At 49.5% G+C, this 21,576-nt stretch overlaps 1 long non-coding RNA gene across 2 annotated transcripts in view; it reads left to right on the top strand.

Moving 5' to 3' along the window:
• Positions 1 to 2,410: 2,410 nt before the first annotated feature.
• The window catches only part of LOC146399487 (uncharacterized), a 49,989-nt gene continuing 30,823 nt past the window's right edge, over positions 2,411 to 21,576 (top strand). The window contains exons 1-3 of one of the 2 annotated variants that reach the window (XR_014817858.1): positions 2,821 to 2,932; positions 8,028 to 9,854; positions 10,565 to 10,669. This is a non-coding gene — a long non-coding RNA (uncharacterized LOC146399487). Of the gene's footprint in view, positions 2,933 to 8,027; positions 9,855 to 10,564; positions 10,670 to 21,576 lie in introns of both variants that reach the window. The other variant, XR_014817857.1, reaches the window with a different exon arrangement.

Raw genomic sequence — 21,576 nt, 5'->3', positions numbered from 1 at the left:
CCACCGAGCCATGAAAGGAACTCCTAAAATATCTTAATAGAAGAGTTCGTATAGGAGTTTGCATTGAGGTTCAGGGGGTTAAGAACCTGACATAGTGTCTGTGAGGGTATGGGTTCCATTGCTGCCCTCGCTCAGGGAGTTAAGGATTTGGCATTGAGTAAATGAATGGATAATGATTTTATTAGCATTCTTCCAGTCCTTGGATCCTTGGCCTTCTCCTGAAGGTAGAGAGCCATCTCCCAATTATAATCCTCAGGCCATCGGTGTTTTAAATCAGCGATGGAGTAAGGGGTGGGTTTGATTACCTGGATGCATCCACTCTAATTTGGGGGTGGGGTGGCCCCAGATCAGGCCCTTTCTCTGTCTTACAGTCCTCAGTGAAGCACATTCAGGTGGAAACTCTTAGGCCTTCATGCTAACTGATGGCCTTGAAGCAACCAACTCAGGTTTTTGAGAAATTCTGTGTGTTTTTTTGTTTGTTTGTTTTTTTCTTTTTTTTTTTTTTTTTGCTTTTTACAGCTGCACCCGTGGCATAAGGAGGTTCCCAGGCTAGGGGTCTAACTGGAGCTACAGCTGCTGACCTACACCACAGCTCACGGCAATGCCAGATCCTTAACCCACTGAGCAAGGCCAGGGATCGAACCTGCAACCTCATGGTTCCTAGTGGGATTTGCTGCCGCTACACTGCGACAGGAAATCCTTGGTGGTTTTTTTTTTTTTTTAGTATTTGAAATGGTGATTATTTGCAGGGCACTGCTTAGAAATTTTTACAGCTAAATGATGGATGTAAATGTTTTGCAGAGTTGCAGAGTCTTGGCTGAGTGGTTATTTTCAAGGCATTGCTTAGAAATTGTCCAAACAAAATCCCCTCAGTTCAGAACACACATTGGTTTGTCTCTGGACGCACATTACAGGTAGTGTTCAGAGTTTGTTTGCTGGTGTCCAAGTCCTTCGTTTCTGTGGCTACTAGTGAGCCGAATACTAGTCAAGGGAAATCGAGGATATGTTAGTGCCTTTCTGTAGAAAGCTGCTTATTTGTCCAATGGGTCACAGCAGGATTGGGAGAATCTTAGAAAGAGGACCTGAAAGGGGCCTTGGAGATCATTCACTCCAACTTTTCTATTTAATTGAACTATGGTTGATTAACAATCTTGGAGTTCCTGTCGTGGCTCAGTGGTTAACGAATCTGACTAGGAACCATGAGGTTGCGGGTTCAATCCCTGGCCTTGCTCAGTGGGTTAAGGATCTGGCGTTGCCGTGAGCTGTGGTGTGGGTCACAGACGTGGCTCAGATCTGGCGTGGCTGTGGCTCTGGCGTAGGCCGGAGGCAACAGCTCCGATTCAACCCCTAGCCTGGGAACCTCCATATACCGAGGGAGCAGTCCTAGAAAAGGCAAAAAGACAAAACAACAACAACAGCAAAACAACCTTGTGTTTGTTTCAGGTATCCTGCAAAATGATTCAGTTATACATATACATATATGTATTCTCTTTTGGATTCTTTTTCATTATAGGTAATTACAAGATAGTGAATATAGTTCCCTGTGCTGTACAGAAGGTCTTTTGTGTTTATCTGTTTTATATATAGTGGCGTTCCAACTTCTTCATCCAAGAGGAATCAGAGGCCCAGAGAGGGCTTAGGCTGGGCTGGCATTCGGGTTTTCCCCTCCTTGAAAGAACTTAGGACCGTCGGTACTGGTTGTGGCCCAGGAGGCTAAGTTAGTGACAGGACGGGTGCTAGAGTCTGGATGGTTCTCAGCACCTTTGAAGGCTCCTCGGGTTTCTCCTCCTCAGTCTTGCTTGCTCTTGGACCCGGCTGGGGCAAGAGCCTGCAGCTGGCTGTGGCACACCTGTTCCCCGCCTAGTTCCAGATGCTCCAGAGGGGGCGGGGCTTTCCCAGAGTGGGCGGGGCGACCAGCTGCTGCCCTGCTGAGTCTCCATCCCTGGGAGCCTAGGCTGGGCCACCCAGCCCGTCCTGGAAACTAGTTCTTCAGGACACTGGGGGCAACTCTCTCCGCCCCACACCTCCTTCACACGAAATGTTCTCTCGCTTTCTTTGGAAAGTAACTTGACACGAGCCCCTCCAAGCGGAGGCAAGGAGTTGGAAGTTTAGCATCCGCCCACGGGGAAGCAGAAACAAAAATTCAACAGCACAAGATATGATCCTTTGGCCCATTCCAGCCCCGATTCCATGGCCTCCAGCTGGAACGGCTGAAACAGCTGGGATTTATCAGTGGCCCCCATATTAACCCATTGGTTTCAGGAGTTGGGATTTCCTGAACCCAAAGCACTAATTTTTGCATTTTATTACTTTTTTTTTTTTTTTTTAACCTTTCCTCTCTGACTTTTAAGGAAGCAAGAGCGTGTGTGGGCGAGGAGGCCAATTTGGGTGATGGCAGATGGTTTCAAGTAAACTCAGCGGCTCAGAGAGAAAAGGAAAATGAATGCAAATAGCCCTTGTTCATTGTTCCTGGCTGGTCTGCTGGGGGTCCCTCTGTTCCTGCCCAACACTGCACGTTATTGTCTTTGGCTTCTGGAAAATCCTAAATAACATTGACCCTCATCACCCCTCCCTGATCTGATTAAATAAATGCAGATCTTAGACTGGGAGGTGAAATTCTGCCTCTCTCAGGCGGGAGTTATCAGGTCTCAAGTGACCAAAGTGCCCTGAACCAGGGTTCAGCTGGACCCGAGAAGGAATAACGAGAGGCTGGGGCAGGGCCCATCCTGCCCAGGTGATCTGTTTCCACTTGGCTAATTGGCTACAGCATCCCGAGTTCACCGGGCTACAGTGAGCATGCGCACACATATGAGGATGCCTGATTCAAGGCGGGGCGCGGTTGAGCATCCAATCCGCAGTAGTTCCCACTGCTCCTTCAAGATTCTCTGCATCTTGACGCTCACGCAGAAGTTGCGATGGAGTTCCCCACCAGGTACGTGGGCAAGTGGCTAGTGTGTAACTAGCCTTGGTATTTTCCAAGGGGTTGCAAATGAGCGGAACCCAGGGGCCCAGTCTGCACATATCTGGCCCCAAATTTCCCTCTCTGCCCCCACCTCCCCTCAGTGGATCCCTGCCTCAGCCCGGGAGCTCAGAGACCCCCGTTTTCAGTAAGCACATTGGCTGGTGGGACCCTCTAAACATCCCTCCAGAGCCCAGGGGAGGAGGGGAGGCGCCCATGATTTGGGAGAAATCAGAGGCCTTGGTATCGACTTGGGGAGTCGGGGGCGGGGCGTTGTTGTCTCATAACGCGTGAGGCCTTTTTCTGAACTGGTATCTGTGGTCTTGGGGTGTCAGCCTCCACATGCTGAGGGAGGGCAGCCTTCTGGAGACCAGGCTGAGGCGAAGGCAGTGGACACCCCGTCTCCGGCTGCAAGCTGGGGACAAGAAAACAGGGAAGCCAGTGGTGTCTGCACCGCCAGTCGGGAGAGGAGAGGAGGGTGGCCAGGGATGGCCAGTGGGCCCAGAGCAGAGGCTTCTAGAATGTTCCAAACACCGTGATGCACGGGACCCAGGACAGGGCTGAGTGCTGCCCTCCACCTGGAAATGGCACCATTTGTCGGAGCTGCCCGTCCTTGTATTCTTTGAAGGGCAAATTGCCTGGGAAAGGACGCGCTCTCAGGAGTTTACAGAAGGGTTTCCTCCCGGACTGGAGCCCTGGGATGCTGACAGGCAAGAGGGAAGGAAGGAGGAAGAGGATTCTTCTGTCATATTTGATCTCCTTTACAATTATGCCCCAGGCAGATAGCAAAAAACAGTCTTAGAAAAAGTAAATACGAGGGGTTCCTGTTGTGGTTCAGTGGTTAAGAGCCCAACACAGGGTCCATGAAGATGTGAGTTCGATCCCGGGCTCTGACCAGTGGATTAAGGATCCAGAATTGCCATGAGCTGTTGTCTAGGTCGCAGATGCAACTCAGATCTGGTGTGGCTGTGGCTGTGGCGTTGACCTCAGCTGCAGCTCCGATTTGATCCAGTCCAGGAACTTCCATACAACATAAGTGTGGCCCTAAAAAGGGGGGGGAGGAGTAAATAGGAAAGAACGTGAGGATAATGAATACTCTTTCACTTACATTTGACCTTCATTTCCTTATAAACACCTGCGAAGACAGTGCAGACTTATTTAAAAGACCCAGATGGTATATAAAGCAGTGGAAAAGTGGGTGGGAAATTTCAGCCCAGGCAGGCTTGGACACAGATGAAGGAAACTGGGTCCTCAGTTGCACGGGGGTACCCGTGTCTCTCTGTTGCCGGGCACCCACAACACCCAAATGCCCATGGTGGGGCCCGGCGAACTATGGGCAAGGCTGTAGAGCTGTTCTGATGCATGAACGAAAGAAAAGGTTAAGAACATTGGATTTCTGATGAGGCCACGCTGCCTGATGCTCTGGTTCTTCACAGGTGCATTGTATGACAGGTGAATAAATGATTCTTATCTGTTTAATATCAGGGTGGAAAGGGCCTGCCAGCCTGCAGGGGTGGCTACAGCAGCTGATTTGTGCCCTACAGAGGCTCCAGGGCCACCTGGCAAAGCCAGCCCTGGGGATGTTGTAACTGCAGGCAGCTAGGCATTGAGGCTTGGCCGTTAACTGGCAGGGGGGGAGGCACAGACCCTCAGACCCCCTGGGAGGAGGGCACAGGAAACCCGGTCTGCATCATCTGTTTCTCCAGTGGAAGCCAGGCCCTCCTCCTAACCAGATGACCCAGCTGCTCCCAGGCTACCTGCAGGCTCAGGCAGGGGCTCATCTGGTTTAAGCTGGACAGATAAGGGGCTGTCTTACTGTTCCGTAAGCAGATGGGCAGGCGTCTTCCTAAGTGGGGGTCTGAGGAGTTCCTGCTGTGGTGCAATGGGATTGGGGGCATCTTGGGAGCACTGGGATCCAGGTTTGATCCCCGGCCCAACACAGTGGATTAAGGATCTGGCCTTGCTGCAACAGCGGCATAGGTTGCAACTGTGGCTCAGATCTGATCCCACGCCCAGGAACTCCATATGCTGCAGGGTGGCCAAAAAGAAGAAGAAGAAGAAGAAAAAAAAAAGATTTGCCTAAGTGGGGGGTCTGTCACATCATTTTCTTGTCCTGCCATCCCTCCGAGCACTGTCTCTAGACTCAGGGGCCTTGGAAGCCACAGGCTGCCCTTCAGGCGCCATGCTGCAGGCACAATTAATTTTCTAAAGCTGTCATGTCTCAGGAGCCCTCGACCTTTGAAAGATGCTGCTCCCTGGAGGAGAGATCGCAGCCTGGTCTTTGGGGGGGCCCCCACTTCAAGGTGCCAAGTGGCTCTAGCTCCTGATATCTGCAATGAGTGAGGTTGGAGGGTGACCTGCCAGCCCGCCCAGCCACCACCCCAGGTCTCTCCCTTGCCCTTCCTCAATACACAATTCCAGCTTCAGGATGACCAGTGGGCAATGCCATGCAAAACCAGACCCAGGCGGGGGCTTCCCCGGAGCCGGTGCAAACCCCGTGGACCTTGGCACCGCCTGGGATGCTGGCTCCTGGGGGAAGCAGGGCTTCCTGGTCTCCCTCTCCCTCCTGGCCGGCCTGCAGTTTCCTTCCTCTGGTTTTGTCATCTCGGTTCACTGCCAGGCACTTTCCATTGTCTGTGACTTCATCATGGACACAAGGCTCCGTCAGTTCAGCGAGTGAAGACGGAGCCAAATAGTTTCTGATGGACCTCATCCTCCCTCCAGTGGGCTCTGGGCAGCTGGCACACAAGACGGCTTCTTCCCCCCACCCCTCACCCATGTGTGAAGCCTTGGCTCCCTGCGGGCCTGGGGCCCCCTCTGCCGGCAGCCGGCCTGCATGGCACCCAGGGAGAGGCCTGGGAAGGGGTGGCCTTTGGGGCATCTTACCTAGGGAAGCTCAGAGAGCCAACAAGCATTTCTTTTGCCTCCTAAAATCACCAATGACTGGAGCAAAAGACAGATTTGGTCCAGCTGGTCATGCTTAACTGGGGGTCACTTGCTTTCCTAGGGTGAACCACCACCACTTCGGGTATGTGTGTGTGTGTATACAAGTTCAGATCATTGTCAGCGTGGTGCAGCGGTCTGGCCGCAATGCTGGGCACAGCATCCCACGATGCTCCTGTGGGCTTTCTTGTTCTAGGTCAATTTTCTGTTTGCTTCTTCACCCAGAGATCTTCCTGCTCACAGCAACTGGACAGGTTTCTGAGTCAACGTGGGAGTCTCTGAATGAGTCAGGGAGTGGGGTGGAGCCCTGAGGGAGAAAGGTCTGGAAATTAGGGCAAAATCAGAAGGCCTGTATCTTACAGCCCCTGGGGCCGGTCGCCAGGTTCTCTCCAAAGTGGCACGCAGCCTGGGACCTCCCCCCAGACCCCTGCCTCCCCTGCCTGCCCTGTGTGACCCACCCCCACCAGCCGGAGCTTCTGGCACCTTCCTGAACACACAGGAGGTTGATAGTCTACCAGGTGGACGGCAGTAGGCACCAGGCAGGCCATGCAGAGTAAAAATAGACCAGTGACCCCCCCCCCCCCCCCGCAACACACACGGGTTGTTTTCTCCGGTGTCTCCCTGGCCGGATTTCCTGGGGAGTGGGAGTGTGAAAGCCCTGAGCATTTGTCACTTGCCTCAGGAAATCCTGGCTCCCCAGATGGCAGGGAGGACAAGCACCTCTGCAACGTCCGCCTCGGAGCTGGAGCCGGGCAGAGGCTCGTCAGAGGCCGGGGCTTGTCGTCCGGGGGTGGGGGGTGCTGGGGGGAGGGGCAGCGGCCTCTGGGGCCACTGGCCCATCTTAGGGGACGTGGTCAGCCATCACTTCAGAGCAGAGGGTGGCTCAGGGCCACTGACCAGCCTGGTGGGCGCTGGGTCTGCAGGTGCCACACGGCCCACCTGTTCCTCACCGCCTTCCTGTGATCCTTGCCCGCGTTTGCATCCCAACCTTCTTTCTCCCCCAGCCCGGCTCGTCTGTGGCCATCGATGCCAGGCCACTTGTCAGGACTCTGTGGGAGCCAGGGGAGGCCCTCCTGGGGGTCACGGGTGTGTGTGTGGGGGGGGGGGGGGGCTGTTGTTCTAGATGGATCTTCCCACACTGGCTGGGCGTGTGGGTCCCTTCGGCCCCACCCCCATGGGGACCAGCATTGCTGGGCCCCTGGAGCCTAACTCCTCCTGGGTCCCAACTCTGCTGACAGCTCCCTGGGGCCTGTATTCTATCCCCTTCCCCACCACAGGCCCCTCTCTTCTCCTGCCCCTCGTGGTCCCCTCTGGGCCTCTGGCTCTTATTCCCTCAGTGGCCACCCCTCCCATGGTCTTCCCTCTGTACAGTGGGACGTGAGCATGGCCTTGTCTGATGTAGGTCCTCGTTTGATGACAAGAGACCCTCACCTCAAATGCCCCCTTTATTGAATTCCCAGACACGTCAGTCCCAGACTCTGTCCCCGGGACCATGCTCCTCACCAGCGCTTTGTCAAACTACCCGCCTCCATGGGTCTAAACTAGGGGTGATGTGACCCCCTCAGGGGACAGCTGGCGACGTCTGGAGACCTTTTGGGTGCTTACAAGCGGGACAGTGCTGCTGGCCTGTTGGGTGGAGGCCAGGGCTGCTGCTGCTGAACCTCCCCGAATGCACATGGTGCCACCCCCCCCACCACCCCAGCAGAGGAGTATCTGACCCCAAATATCAGGAGTGACAAATAGTGAGAAGCCTGCCTTGAGTCTCCTCACTGGGGGCAGGTGATCCTCACAAATTGCCCAGGAGGGTGTGTGAAGGCAGATGGAAACCTGGAGTTCCCGTCATGGCTCAGTGGTAATGAACCTGACTAGTATCCATGAGGATGCAGGTTCCATCCCTGGCCTCTCTCAGTGGTTAAAGATCTGGCATTGCTGTGAGCTGTGGTGAAGGTCACAGATGCAGCTGGATCTGGTGTTGCTGTGGCTGTGGTGTAAACTGGCAGCTGCAGCTCCAATTCAGCCCTTAGCCCTGGAACCTCTGTATGCCACAGGTGCACCCCAAAAAGACAAAAAACAAACAAAAAACAGTAACGTTTTTTACATTCTGCTCTCTGTGCCCTTTGGCCAGTATTTCCTTCTGTGACACAGGGATGGTGGGTGGTGACGGCCAGCATCCCATTGCTTGTCATGGAGGATGCCCTGGATCCTTGTGGAAACCCAGCTGCATAGGGACCAGCGTGGACTCTCCTTTTTGGAAGATTAAATGGATGCCTAGAGGCACCAGGGAGGAGGCCGAGGGTGCCCACTCGTGGTGGAACTGGAATTTGCAAGCTCACCTGCTCACCTGGTCGCATCCCCTCGAGACAGTGTTTGCGAGAGCATCTGAAGACAGGAACAACGCTGCGAAGGCGATTGTGGTTCCCTAGCTGTGGCCCACCTGTGCCCCTGCCTCCCCTATCACCACACTGGGCTTGCTGCTGAGACTCAGTAAATACCCATAGGTGACTTCAAGGTGAGTTACTCTGGTGACTCAGAGAGGCTGTTGTGTGGCCAAGGGTATCACTAGACCTTGGAAAGTTCTAGATGCTGGGAAGCGTCTTTGTGGCTCCAGGGGTGTCTGGGACCTCGTGAGTAATGTCCACTCACAGCTCACACCGGCCTGACTGCTGTGTCTGAGGACCTTTAGCCCCCTGTCACTTGACCACGTGCTGTACTGACTCATGCTGCTGGCGAATGGAGTCAGGAACCATGGCCCGGACCAGTTTGCCTTGTGACAGCAGCTCTGTGGATGCAGCACAGCTCTGTCCCCTGCAGCAATACCACGTTCTCGGTTGGGAAAGATTTCCATCACCAGGGAGTGCTTGCCAAGTTCCCTGTGGGGGCCACGTCTGGGAGCCCAGCCTCCCACCATCAACCAAACCACAGTCCACCATTGCCTTCCTGTATTTAGAAGTCATTGTGACTTGTCTTTCGTGGCCTGGCCAGCTTTGGGGAACAAAGTTACTCATGGCCATCATTCCTTCCTCTCTCTTTTTCCATCTGGGGAGTGAGAGATTAAATTTGCAGATGAAAATCTCTTTCTAAGGACCTCCTCTGAAAAGACTGTTGAGCTCAGCCATGGTTCCTCCTCCACGCTGGGCATTAATGCCCACGTGACCCATGACATTGACACAATGCTCAGCAACGCACAGGAAGCAGCATAACATTTCTGGTGGAAAAAACATCAGCCCAGGAAGATAACATATTGCCTGCTCTCCTGCAAATAAAACGGGGCTCTATCAGCTTCTCTGCCTATGAATGATGACCAATTTATCAAGTATACGCTGAGTAATGATTTGCCATATGGGGGCAGCAGCTCTTATGATAAAGTGTCTCTGCTCTAGCTGCATTATAATAAACACCATCCAATTTACGGCGTTAGGAAGCAGAAGCATTTCTCAGCCATGTGTCACCATTATCTAGAATGAGCCATAAAATCCGGGCTGTTCCGTATCCTCTGGCTGCAAACATCCAACGATTCATATTCTTGTAAGACTGTCTTGATCACCAGCCCAATTTAGAAATGAGTTGTTCAATATGATGATTAAATTCCAGAGCTGCAACTTGCCGTGGCCCCACACGATGGCCCAATGTGACAAACCGCAGACCACTTCTCAGGCGGAAGGAACTGGTGAAGGCACTGGGGACTTGGGGTGAATTTCAAATGAGGTTCCTTTACCTGAGGCGGATGCTGCCATCTTGCCTGGCCGAGCAGAGAAAGATGAGTCACTGACGTTTTCCTGCATCCAATACCATGGCTGTCCCCTGGGCCTGAGTCAGTCCACAGACCCTTCACCTTGACAGATGGCAGAGTCTCAGCCCTTCTTCCCTAGCTCGGGGAAGCCCTGCCAAGCTGGGGACATGGGGTGAGGCCTAGGAGATACAAAGCTTGGAGTGAACCCCTGCCACGTCCAAGGTCAGTGCTACCAACAACCGGGTGGAAAGAGTGACAAGTCACGGGGACATTATCACTGACTAATAGGTTATGTAATTTTCTTTTTTATTAAAGTATAGTTGATTTATAATATCGTGTCAATTTCTGCTATACAACAAAGTGACCCAGTCCTACATATGTATACATTCTTTTTCTTATCTTCCGCCATGGTCTACCCCAAAAGACTGGACATAGTTTGTGGTACAGTAGGACCTCATTGCTTATCCATTCTAAATGGAATACATAGGTTATTTTAAACACATGGGCAGTTCCCACTGTGGCTTAGCTGGCTAAGAGCCCGACTCGTGTCCATGAGGATGCATGTTTGATCCTTGGCCTCGCTCACTGTGTTAAGGGTCCGGCTTTGCCACAAGCTGCGTTGTAGGTCGCAGATGCGGCTCAGATCCAGCATTGCCATGGCTGTGGTGTAGGCCAGCAGCTGCAGCTCTGACTCGACTCCGAGCCCAGGTACATCCATGTGCCGCAGGTGTAGCCCTAAAAGGAAAATAAATAAATGATAAATAAATACATGGGCAGGGCTGCACTCAAAGCTGTCGTCCCTGCTGTGTCAGCAATATAGCCTGGTGTCATTATTTAGTTTGCAAACCCTAATTCATCCTTCAGTTCACATTTAAACCTGCCCTGCATGTCCTTGGTCATTTCAGAAGCGCTGTCTTTTGTGTGTCACGTAGGCTCCCCAGGATGGTGATGGATTCGGAAGATGAATCTCATTGGGTTCAACATGGCTCATGGCACGGAAAACGTAAGAACCAAGAAGAAACCAGCACTCATGTATGGTAAGTGTCTGGGGAAATGGACACTTGTCCACGCTGCCTGGGAAGGTACATACACTGCTAGGAAACTTGGGAAAGACAGTTTGGCCATAAGTATTAAAACCTGTGTCCTCTGACCCAGCCATTTCACTTCCAGGAATTTGTCCTCAGGAAGAGCTTCCTTGGAGGTTGGCTGAGCACAGCATCCCTTATGCTCTCAAATGTCTAGCGTAGCAGGGGGTTGCTTAAATGTGTTGGGGCATCCGTGCAACCTGATGTTAAACAGCCCTGGAAATTATGTCAGGGAGCACGTGGTTGATACATTGTTTGATGCAAAGAGCCACTGAAAAAGCATATGTTGTATAACCTCAGTTTCATATAAAAAAAAAAGATTTATTGGAGTTCTCATTGTGGCTCAGTGGGTAAAGGACCCAACATAGTCTCTGTGAGGATGCAGGTTCGATCCCTGGCCTCACTCAGTGGGTTCAGGATCTGATGTTGCCATGAGCTGTGGCATAAATTGCAGTTGGCGGCTCAGATCCCACATTGCTGTGGCTGCGGCAGAGGCTGACCGCTACAGCTCTGATTCAACCCCTAGCCTGGGAACCTCCATATGCTGCAGGCAAAGTGGTAAAAAGGGAAGGAAGAAGAATATATTATATAAGCTGGGGGGAAAAAGATCACTAAAACCTGAACAGTGGTTATCTCTGTAGGTGAGAGTGAGGGAGTGTTGGTTTTTCTTGACATTTGTCTGAATCTTCTAGAATAAGCATGCATAACATTTGTTATCAGAGAAAGAAAAACTGTGATTGTTGAAGAATGTTAGCCAGTTGTTAGCAGAATTCTTACCAGGAGTGTAAGGATTTGTACGATATACTCTATTCTGTCTCTGATATAATTACACTACAAAGTTGTTAGTCACGAAGGCAGGGGTCAGGGAACTTCTCAGCAGTTCCATGTATGATCAGATGATCTGGAGAAGTGGGGAAGGGGCGGGGGAGCAAGGGCCAGCTGAGCACAGGGGGTTTTCTCAAGAACATTTATGACTACCTCATTTGGAAAGTTTTCACAACTGGATCGGAGGCGTTTTGTTTATTATGGAATTCATCCTAAGTTGGAAAACAAATGATCCACTTAGCCCCATAAAATAGCTTGGGATCCTGGTGGCAGTAAGTTGTTTGTCCGATACTGGTTGTGTCCTCACCACTCAGAAGGGGGTCTTGTTCCAGTAAGAGAGGAGCCCCCGCTCGAGAGCTGGAGGGGTGGGCGGAACTCCGCCAGCATCACGCAGGCGCAGCGGGACCATCCCTGAGCCTCCACGTTTCCTCAGACGGAGCCACGGCACAGAGGGTGCGGGTGACCGGCCTTGTGTACGACCGGCCTTATCTGGTGTCACCCCCCCCTTTGTCAGCCACAATCTGTCCACCTGTGTGCACGTGTGCCACCCTGAGTTCATCCATGCGTTATGTGCATGTGCGCATGCGCCTGGGCTTAAGTGTGGGCTGATGTTCATCCACGTGTTACATGAGTGTGCGCATGCGCCTGTGCATGCATGCCAGCCAGTGTTCATTCATCTGCTCTGTGTGTGTGTGTGTGTATGTGCGTGCGAGCCAGCCAGAGTTCACCCAGGCGTCATGTGCATGTGTACCAGCCGTAGTGCAGACTGTCGGGGGTCCGGCTTCGTTTCAGCACCAGGATGGGTAAACCCAGAGACAGCTGTTGGCTTCCCTGCTTTGTTCTCTGCACCTTAATGGGCAGCCCTTTCCTCTTTTTATGGTATTGGTGTTCAGTTCCTTAGAATATCGGGAGCAGGCGGGGTTGTTTAGGGGATATCATGACCCCCTTCACCCAGATTCCCTTCAGTGTATCTCAGCAGAAGTGCTGTTGGCACTGGAGCAAGGAAAACCGCGATGGTATGGGATTGACCCACCACTGAAGCACGTTCATTTCCCCCAAAGAATCCCTTGGAAGGAATGTGTGGGCAGGGAGTGGGTATGATGGCTTTCCTATTTGTTACTTCTGGCTTCCCATGACCCCATCCTGATAATTACTGATCCCTGTGGATACGTGGGATACGTGGCATTATGGCCTTGGACTATTTTGTGAGGCCATCAATCTTGGAATATCAAAGATGCTCCGTGTTTCAACTCATTCATTCATTTGATCAATATTGGTTAAGAACCTACTTAGGTACTGTGTTAAGGGGCTAGGATCCGGTAAGCAGAGAAATCAGTCCAGCAAATCGCATGACTAATACGTCATTGGAAACAGAGCTGCATATTCTGAAGAAGGAGAAGAGAAAGACTTAAGGGGAATTTGTTACCAAGGGCCCACCCTGACTGAGCAGCCTGGGCAGGTTTTCAATGAAAGGATGCTTGAGCAGACACCCCAAGGCCACGCAGGGGTAGCTGGATGAAGGGGTGGTCATGCTGGCACCTGACCATGCTGGATGCAGGGACCGCGTGGGCAAAGGCCAGTCTGAGAGCCGCTTGGCCTGGGAGGAGACACGGAAGCTGGGGTGGGTAGAGTGCAGAACAAAGGCACCTGAATAGGGACCTGAGACACTTGTTAGAAAATTGGGTTTTAGGAGTTCCCACTTTGGCACAGTGGATTAAGGATCCCATGTTGCTGCAGCTGTGGTGTAGGTCACAGCTGCAGCTCAGATTCGATCCCTGACTCAGAAACTTCCTTATGTTGTAGGTGCGATCCCACCCCCCAAAAAAAGAAAATTGGGTTTTAGGAGTTACCTAGTGTCTCGGCAGGTTAAGGAGCCAACACTGTCTCTGTGATAGTGTGAGTTCCATCCCCGGTCAAGCATAGTGGATTAAGGATCCTGCATTGCAGCATCTGTGATGTAGGTCACAGCTGTGGGTCAGATTTAATCCCTAGCCCAGGCACTTGCATATTCTGTGGGTGTGGCCAAAAAAATTTGGTTTTAGGAGTTCCCTGGTGGCTCAATAGGTTAAGGATCTGCCATTGCCACTGCTGTAACATGGGTTCGATCCCTGGCCTGGGAACTTCCTCTTGCTGTGAGTGTGGACAGAAAAGAAAATGGATTTTTATCTTAAGAGCAGTGGGAGCCCCTGGAGGGCTTTAGACTGGGAGTCTGGGATCAGACATGCATTCCAGAAAGATCATTAGAGATGCTGGGGCGGAGGCTGGGGGCAGATCCAAAGAGGCAGCCACCACAGTCGTCCAGGCAGGAGATAAAGGCAGCCTGGACCAAGGGGGTTGCCATGGAGGTGGAGAGCAGTGGGTAGGTTTAGAGACACTTAGGAGGGGAAGGGGTTGGTGCTGGGTGATGATCGGTGGTTTGGGGGGTGAGAATAAAGGAGATGCTAAGGATGACAATCTTCTCGCTGTGTCACTTCAAAGATGGAGGTCGATGCCATTCACTGATACTGGGGGGAGGGGGGAGGAGGGGAAGGGGGTGGAGCCAGGGATGGGACGAAACAGAAGCTTGCTTCTGGACAATTTGGGTTTGAGGTGGCGTCCGAGATCCTTTGAGGAGAAGCCCAACAGAGAAATGCTTAGGGGCGGGGGCTGGGGAACCTGGGGAGGAGACCAGAGAAGACATTGCAACACAGGGCTTGTAATCTTTGTGAATGTTTATTGTCTCTCATATTTTCCTCTCCTTGGCAGTTCTGTTGATGGCGGGGTGGCTGCCTAGTGTGATGAGCTCTGAGAGAGGCTGGAGTCCTGCTGGCATCTTTAGGGGAACAAGAAGGAGCTGGAATTCCTCTTTAAAGACTGTGTTCAGCAGTTCCCGCTGTGGCTCGGTGGGTTATGAACCCAACTAGCATCCATGACGATGGAGGTTCGATCCCTGGCCTTGCTCAGTGGGTTAAGGATTTATGGATCCAGCGTTGCTGTGAGCTTCGTTGTAGGTCGCAGGAGCGGCTCAGATCTGCCATTGCTGTGGCTGTGGCAGCTGCAGCTCTGATTCATCCCCTAGCCTGGGAACTTCCTTATGCCTCAGATGCGGCCCTGAAAAGCAAAAAAAAAAAAAAAAAAGACTGTTCGAAATAGGATTAAAAGTAATATATTGTCCTTTGAAGACTTGGAATAATAGCATAACATGCACATAATCTAGGCTCTCTTAATGAACAAGCAATATTGATGAATTAGGAATTCAGGTTTTAGAAAAAAAAGAAATTCAGAAGGATTCTGACTTGCTAGGACTCGCCAAAATGCCTAGTGAGCCTGGCTTCAAGGGAAATATGGACCTGGCTCTTCTGATTTTGTTTTTTTTTTGTTTGTTTGGTTTTTGTGTGGGGGGGGTTGTTGTTGTTTTTGCTTTTTAGGGCTGCTCCCATGGCACATGGAAGTTCTCAGGCTACAGGTCTACACCACAGCCATAGCAATATCAGATCCGAGCTTGTCTGTGACCTACACCACAGCTCACAGCAATGCCAGATCCTTAACCCACTGAGCAAGGGCAGGGATCGAACCTGCAACTTCATGGTTCCTAATTGGATTCGTTTCCTCTGCGCTATGACATGAACTCCTGATTTCATTTTTTGAAGTGTGGTTGATTTACAGTGTTGTATTAGTTTCAGGTGTACAGCCAGTGATTCGGTTATATGTATGTAGACATAGTCTTTTTCAGATTCTTTCCATTATAGGTTATTACAAAATATTGAATATAGTTACTTATGCTATACAGTAGGTCCTTGTTTATCTGTTTTATTTATAGGAGTTTGTATCTGCTAATCCCAAACTCCCAGTTTATCCTTCCCTACCCCCTTTCCCCTTTGATAACTTTAAGTCTGTGAGTCTGTTTCTGTTTTGTAAATAAGTTCACTTGTATAATTTTTTTAGATTCCACATATAAGTGATATCATATGAGGCTTGTCTTTGTCTGACTTACTTCACTTAGTATGATAATCTCTTGGTCCAGCCATGTTGCTGCAAATGGCATTACTTCATGCTTTTTTATGGCTAAATAGTATTCCATTGTATATATATGTACCACATCTTCTTTATCCAGTTCTCTGCTGATGGACATTTAGTTGCTTCCGTGTCTTAGCTATTGTAAATAGTTCTGCAATGAATATTGGGTGCATGTATCTTTTCAGATTGTAGTTTTGTCTGGATATATGCCCAGGAGTGGAATTGCTGGATCATATGGTTATTGTATATTTAGTTTTTTAAGGAAGCTCCATACTGTTTTCCATAGTGGTTGTACCAACTTACAGTCCCACCAACAGCATAGGAGGGTTCTACTTTCTCCACGTTCTCTCCAGCATTTCTTGTTTGTAGATATATATATATATATTTTGTTGTTGTTGTTGTTGTTTAGGCCCCCACCCACGGCATATGGAGATTTCCAGGCTAGGGGTCCAATTGGAGCTATAGCCACCGGCCTGTGCCACAGCCATAGCAACTGTGGGATCCAAGCTGCATCTGCGACCTACACCACAGCTCACGGCAATGCCAGATCCCTGAACCCACTGAGAGAGGCCAGGGATCGAACCTGTGTCCTCATGGATGCTAGTTGGGTTCATTAACTGCTAAGCTGTGATGGGGAACTCATTGTTTGTAGCATTTTTGATGATGGCCATTGTGGCTGGTGTGAGGTGGTACCTTGTAGTTTTGATTTACCTTTCTCTAAAAATTGGCAATGATGAGCATCTTTTCATGTGCTTTTTGGCCATCTGTATGTCTTCTTTGCCTGTGCTGCCCCACACCCACTTCTCCCACTGCCCCTCATAGCACTTAACTCACTTTGGCCAAAGAGATTGGTGGGGGAGGGGATCCCAAGTTGTGCCCTTAGGGGGGCAGCTCTGCCTAAAATGCCATCCTCTCCACCACGTCTTCTGCAGCCTCTACCCTACACTTCCCTCCCTCCCTGAATCCCTCAAATCTTCCCAGTTGCCCCATCATCTGTTTTAAACACCAGGTACTTAAGCAACTTATTGGGGGGGAAAAATACCTGACGAGCATCACACTTTAAACTGCTTCCACCCCCACCCCGAGTCCTTCTGGACTTCGAGGGTGGCTTGAACGTCTCTTTGCCCATCTTGGCCAACGGCTTCCCTCCTGGAAACGCTTACTTCAGAGGCCCATTTCCATGTAAGGACATGCCCTCCATGCCTGCCACCTCCGTGTCGCAGGCTGTCAGGTCGCAGCAGTTCAGGTTTGCTTAGTCATCACTGGGTCACTGGGCACTTGGGCTGCTTCCAACCCGTCACCATTATAAATAGCATCACTGCCTCCCAGTCGTTTTCACATTTGAGTCACCTACTGCTTAGCTGTTTAACTATTTTCTGGAGAGCCATAGCAAGAATCCAGAATCTATGGCTCCTTCTTAAATTCTTGCTGTGTGCCAGGCCTGGAGCGGGGTGGGGAGCACATTGTGTGTATTATCTCATTTAATCCTAGCCTGATTCTTATTTTATATTATTTGTTATTTATTTATTTATTTAATTGCTTTTTAGGGCCACATTTGCAGCATATGTAAGTTCCCAGGCTAGGGGTTGAATTGGAGCTGCAGCTGCCAGCCTATGCCACAGCCACACCAGATCTGAGCCTTGTCTGTGACCTACACCATAGCTCGCAGCAACACTGGATCCTTAACCCACTGAGTGAGGCCAGGGATTGAACGCACATCCTCATGGACACTACTCTGGTTCATTACTGCTGAGCCACAGTGGAAACTCCTGATTCTTATTTTATAAATGGGAAAACCAGTTATAAAGCTATTGGGTAATTCTCCCAGTCACAGAGCCAGTCAGGAGTGGGCGTGGATCTGCCCTGAGACCAGTGGATCCACACGTACCAACTCGGCCCATCTCAGCAAGCTATCTGCACCTGGCAGGCAGGTGGACTCCTGGCTTGTTCCAGGCCACCTGGCAGCTTGGGAAGAACATTCCTCCAGATCAGCCTTGGATGGGATACCATGATGGAAAGTTAGTGCCTGTGCTGCTGGTTCCAGGTAGAAGCCACCTGTGGGTGTCTGCTAAGGACCGCCTGTCTGCCCGCCAGGTTCAAAGCCAGCTCCTTGTTTCCCATTCCAGCCTCTGAGTCCACAGGTGGAGTTTTCAAAACAGAAGATGTGTCTTCCTCTGGTTCCAGGGGGCCAGGGAAGGACATGCAATTCTGCTTGGTGGGGGAGTCCTGTGCACCTCATTTTAAAGGCAGAGGACCACAGCACAGGGGCCTTGGGTACAGGAGGGTGGCAGGGCCTGAGTCTCCCTCCTCTTCCTAAAAATCCCTCCCAGAGGCTTGACTCTGGCTCTGGGCAGCTGCAGCCCTGAGTCCCCCGCTGTCACCTGACACAGCCCAGGGACATGCAGAAGCACGCAGCCACTGCCCTCCTTGTCTTCCTGGTCAGCCTGGTTCTATCCTCATATGTCCTCCTCTGAGAAAAGAAGTCTCACCAAGGCACTCCTGCCCAACCAACAGGGTGGAAAAAGCCTGGCAGGACACACCTGACTTGGCACCTTGCCTTTTGACAGGTGAAGATGAGTGTCCCCATTTCTCAGGTGAGACCACTGAGGTCCAAAGAGGCAAATCAGGAGCTGGATGGCTTCAAACAGCCACATAGCTCAGGAGCCATGTCTGGGGCGTCACTGTGAGTGGCCGTGGGCACTGCCTTGGCAATCAGCAGGCGTCTTTTCAAATAGTGTGATTTTTCCTTCTGATTAGAAAAAGAGTACATTCTCCTTTTAGAAACTCTTGCAAAAGGAAAATCAAAACTGTCCATTATCTCATCACTTTGGCGGTAACCCAGTATTAACACTTTGCTATATTATACACTCTTCTTCACGCACATGCTTTTTACATAATTGCATTCATTTACATAACACTTCACGTAACCTACTTTTCTCACTTAACATTTTCAACATTGCCCCCAGTCATTCAGAGATCTTTGTAAATAAGGTTCTCATAACTACATAGGCTTTGCTATCATGCCAAATTTTCTTAAATGTTTCCTCGTATCATAGTTGTGCAATTCCAGTTTTCTGCTCTTATTAATAATTCTGGGGGTACCATTTTTGGAGTAAGCTCTTTCTGTATTTCTGTGATTTTCCATAATCTAGATTCTCCAGACACGGAATGACTGGATCAGGGTTCTGGTAAATGTCTCTTGGAGGAGCTGTGGCCTTTTATACTCCTCTCGCAGGGCCCTTTCCCTCTGCAGTCTGACTGTTCCCATTAAAAATGTAAAAAGATGTAATAAAATGATCAAAGCAAATTAGCATCTGTAGTCATGACTTCTTCTGTGGCTCCGGCTCCATCAGTCACGTGGCTGATAAAGACAACATCCACGGAAGCGTGTCCCACCCACCAGACACCGCTAAGCATCTTACCTGCTTTATCTCGTGGGATCTTCCCAGCATCCTAGTCAGGTCCTCTCACTGCCTTTGCTTTGCAGATAAGAGATGCAAATCAACAGAGAAGATCAGCCCAAAGCACACAGCTAGTTAGTGGCCAGACTTCAGTGAAAGGGTCTCACTCCTGGGACATATGGGCTGCACCCGAGGCATATGGAAGTTCCCAGGCTAGGGGTTTAATTGGAGCTGTGGCCACCGGCCTATGCCACAGCCACAGCAACACAGGATCTGAGCTACATCTGCAACCTACACCACAGCTCACAGCAACACTGGGTCCTTAACCTACTGAATGAGGCCAGGGATTGAACCTGCAACCTCATCATTCCTAGTTGGGTTCGTTAACCACTGAGCCACGACGGGAACTCCTATTTTTTCTATTTTAGTTGATTTACAATATTCTGTCAATATCTGCTGTACGGCAAAGTGACCCAGTCATACTTGTATATACATTCTTTTTCTCACATCATCCTCCATCATGTTCCATCGTAAGTGACCAAATATAGGTCCCTGTGCTTTACAGCGGACCTCATTGCTTATCCCCTCCAAATGCAATAGTTTGCATCTACTAACCCCAAACTACCAGTCCATTCCACTCTCCCCCTTCTCCTCCCCTTTGGCAACCACAAGTCTCTTCTCCAAGTCCATCAGTTTGTTTCTTTTCTGTAGGTAGTTTTGTTTGTGCATATGTTAGAGTCCAGATATGAGTGATATCATATGGTGTTTGTCTTTCTCTTTCTGACTTCTTCATTTAGTATGAGAGTCTCTAGTTCCATCCATGTTGCTGCAGATTACCTTATTTTGTTCTTTTTAATGGCTGAGTAGTATTCCATTGTGTATATATGTGTATGTAGATACATCTTCTTAATCCACTCATCTGTCAAAGGACGTTTAGGTTGTTTCCATGTCCTGGCTATAGTGAATGGTGCTGCAATGAACATAGAGGTGCATGTATCTTTTTCAGTGAAAGTTTTACCTGGATATATGCCCAGGAGTGGGATTGAGGGGTCATATGGTGGTTCTGTATTTAGTTTTCTGAGGAACTTCCATACTGTTCTTCATAATGGTTGTACCAATTTACATTCCCACCAGCAATGAAGGAGGGTGCCCATTTCTCAACACCCTCTCCAGCATTTGTTATTTGTTGACTTGTTAGTGATGGCCATTCTGCCTGGTGTGAAGTGGTATGTCATTGTAGTTTTTCTTTGCATTTCTCTAATAATTAGTGATGTAGAGCATTTTCTCATGTGCCTGTTGGCCATATGTACATCTTCATTTGAGAAATGTCTATTCAGGTCTTCTGCCTATTTTTCAATTGGGTTGTTGGTTTTTTTGCTGTTGAGTTGTTTAAGTGGTTTGTATGTTTTAGAAATTAAGCCCTTGTCAGTTGCATTGTTTGAAACTATTTTCTCCCGTTCTGTAAGTTATCTTTTTTTTTTTTTTTTTTTTTTGTCTTTTGTCTTTTTTTGTTGTTGTTGTTGTTATTGTTGCTATTTCTTGGGCCGCTCCCGCGGCATATGGAGGTTCCCAGGCTAGGGGTCCAATCGGAGCTGTAGCCACCGGCCTACGCCAGAGCCACAGCAACGCGGGATCCGAGCCGCGTCTGCAACCTACACCACAGCTCACGGCAACGCCGGATCGTTAACCCACTGAGCAAGGGCAGGGACCGAACCCGCAACCTCATGGTTCTTAGTCGGATTCGTTAACCACTGCGCCACGACGGGAACTCCGTCTTTTTTTTTTTTTTATGGTTTCCTTTGCTGTGCAAAAGCTTGTCAGTTTGCTTAGGTCCTATTGGTTTATTTTTGTTTTTATTTCTGTTGCCTTGGGAGACTGACCTGAGAAAATATTTATATGGTTGATATCAGAGAATGTTTTGCCTATGTTCTCTTCTAGGAGTTTGATGGTATCTTATGTTTAAATCTTTAAGCCATTTTGAGTTTATTTTTGTGCATGGCATTAGGGTCTGTTCTAGTTTCATATTTACATGCAGCTGTCCAGTTTTCCCAGCACCACTTGCTGAAAATACTGTCTTTTTCCCATTTTATGTTCTTGCCTCCTTTGTTGAAGATTAATTGACTATAGGTGTCTGGGTTTATTTCTGGGTTCTCTATTCTGTTGCATTGGTCTGTATGTCTGTTTTTGTACTAGTACCATATTGTCTCAATTACTGTAGCTTTGTTATATTGCCTGAAGTCTGGGAGAGTTATGCCTCCTCCTTGGTTTTTTTCTCAGGATTGCTTTGGTGATTCTGGGTCTTTTATGGTTCCATATAAATTTTTGGATTGTTTGTTCTAGTTCTGTGAAAAATGGCATGGGTAGTTTGATAGGAATTGCACTGAATCTGTAGATTGCTTTGGGTAGTATGGGTATTTTAACAATATTCTTCCAATCCAGGAGCATGGAATATCTTTCCATTTCTTTGAATCCTCTTTAATTTCCTTGATTAATGTTTTATAGTTATCAGCATATAGGTCTTTCACCTCTTTAGTCAGGTTGATTCCTAGGTATTTAATTTTTTGGCATCCGATTTTTAAAAGGTGTTGTATTTTTATATTCCTTTTCTAATATTCCATTGTTAGGATACAGAAATGC

Source organism: Sus scrofa, chromosome 10 (genome assembly GCF_054392235.1).
Source record: "Sus scrofa isolate SSC_HxYL_T2T_F1_AM1 chromosome 10, Sscrofa_HxYL_maternal_Yorkshire_Landrace_v2.0, whole genome shotgun sequence".
NCBI classification, from domain to species: domain Eukaryota; kingdom Metazoa; phylum Chordata; class Mammalia; order Artiodactyla; family Suidae; genus Sus; species Sus scrofa.
Note: the sequence above shows the minus strand (reverse complement) of the source record. Positions and strands in the feature narration are given on the sequence as shown.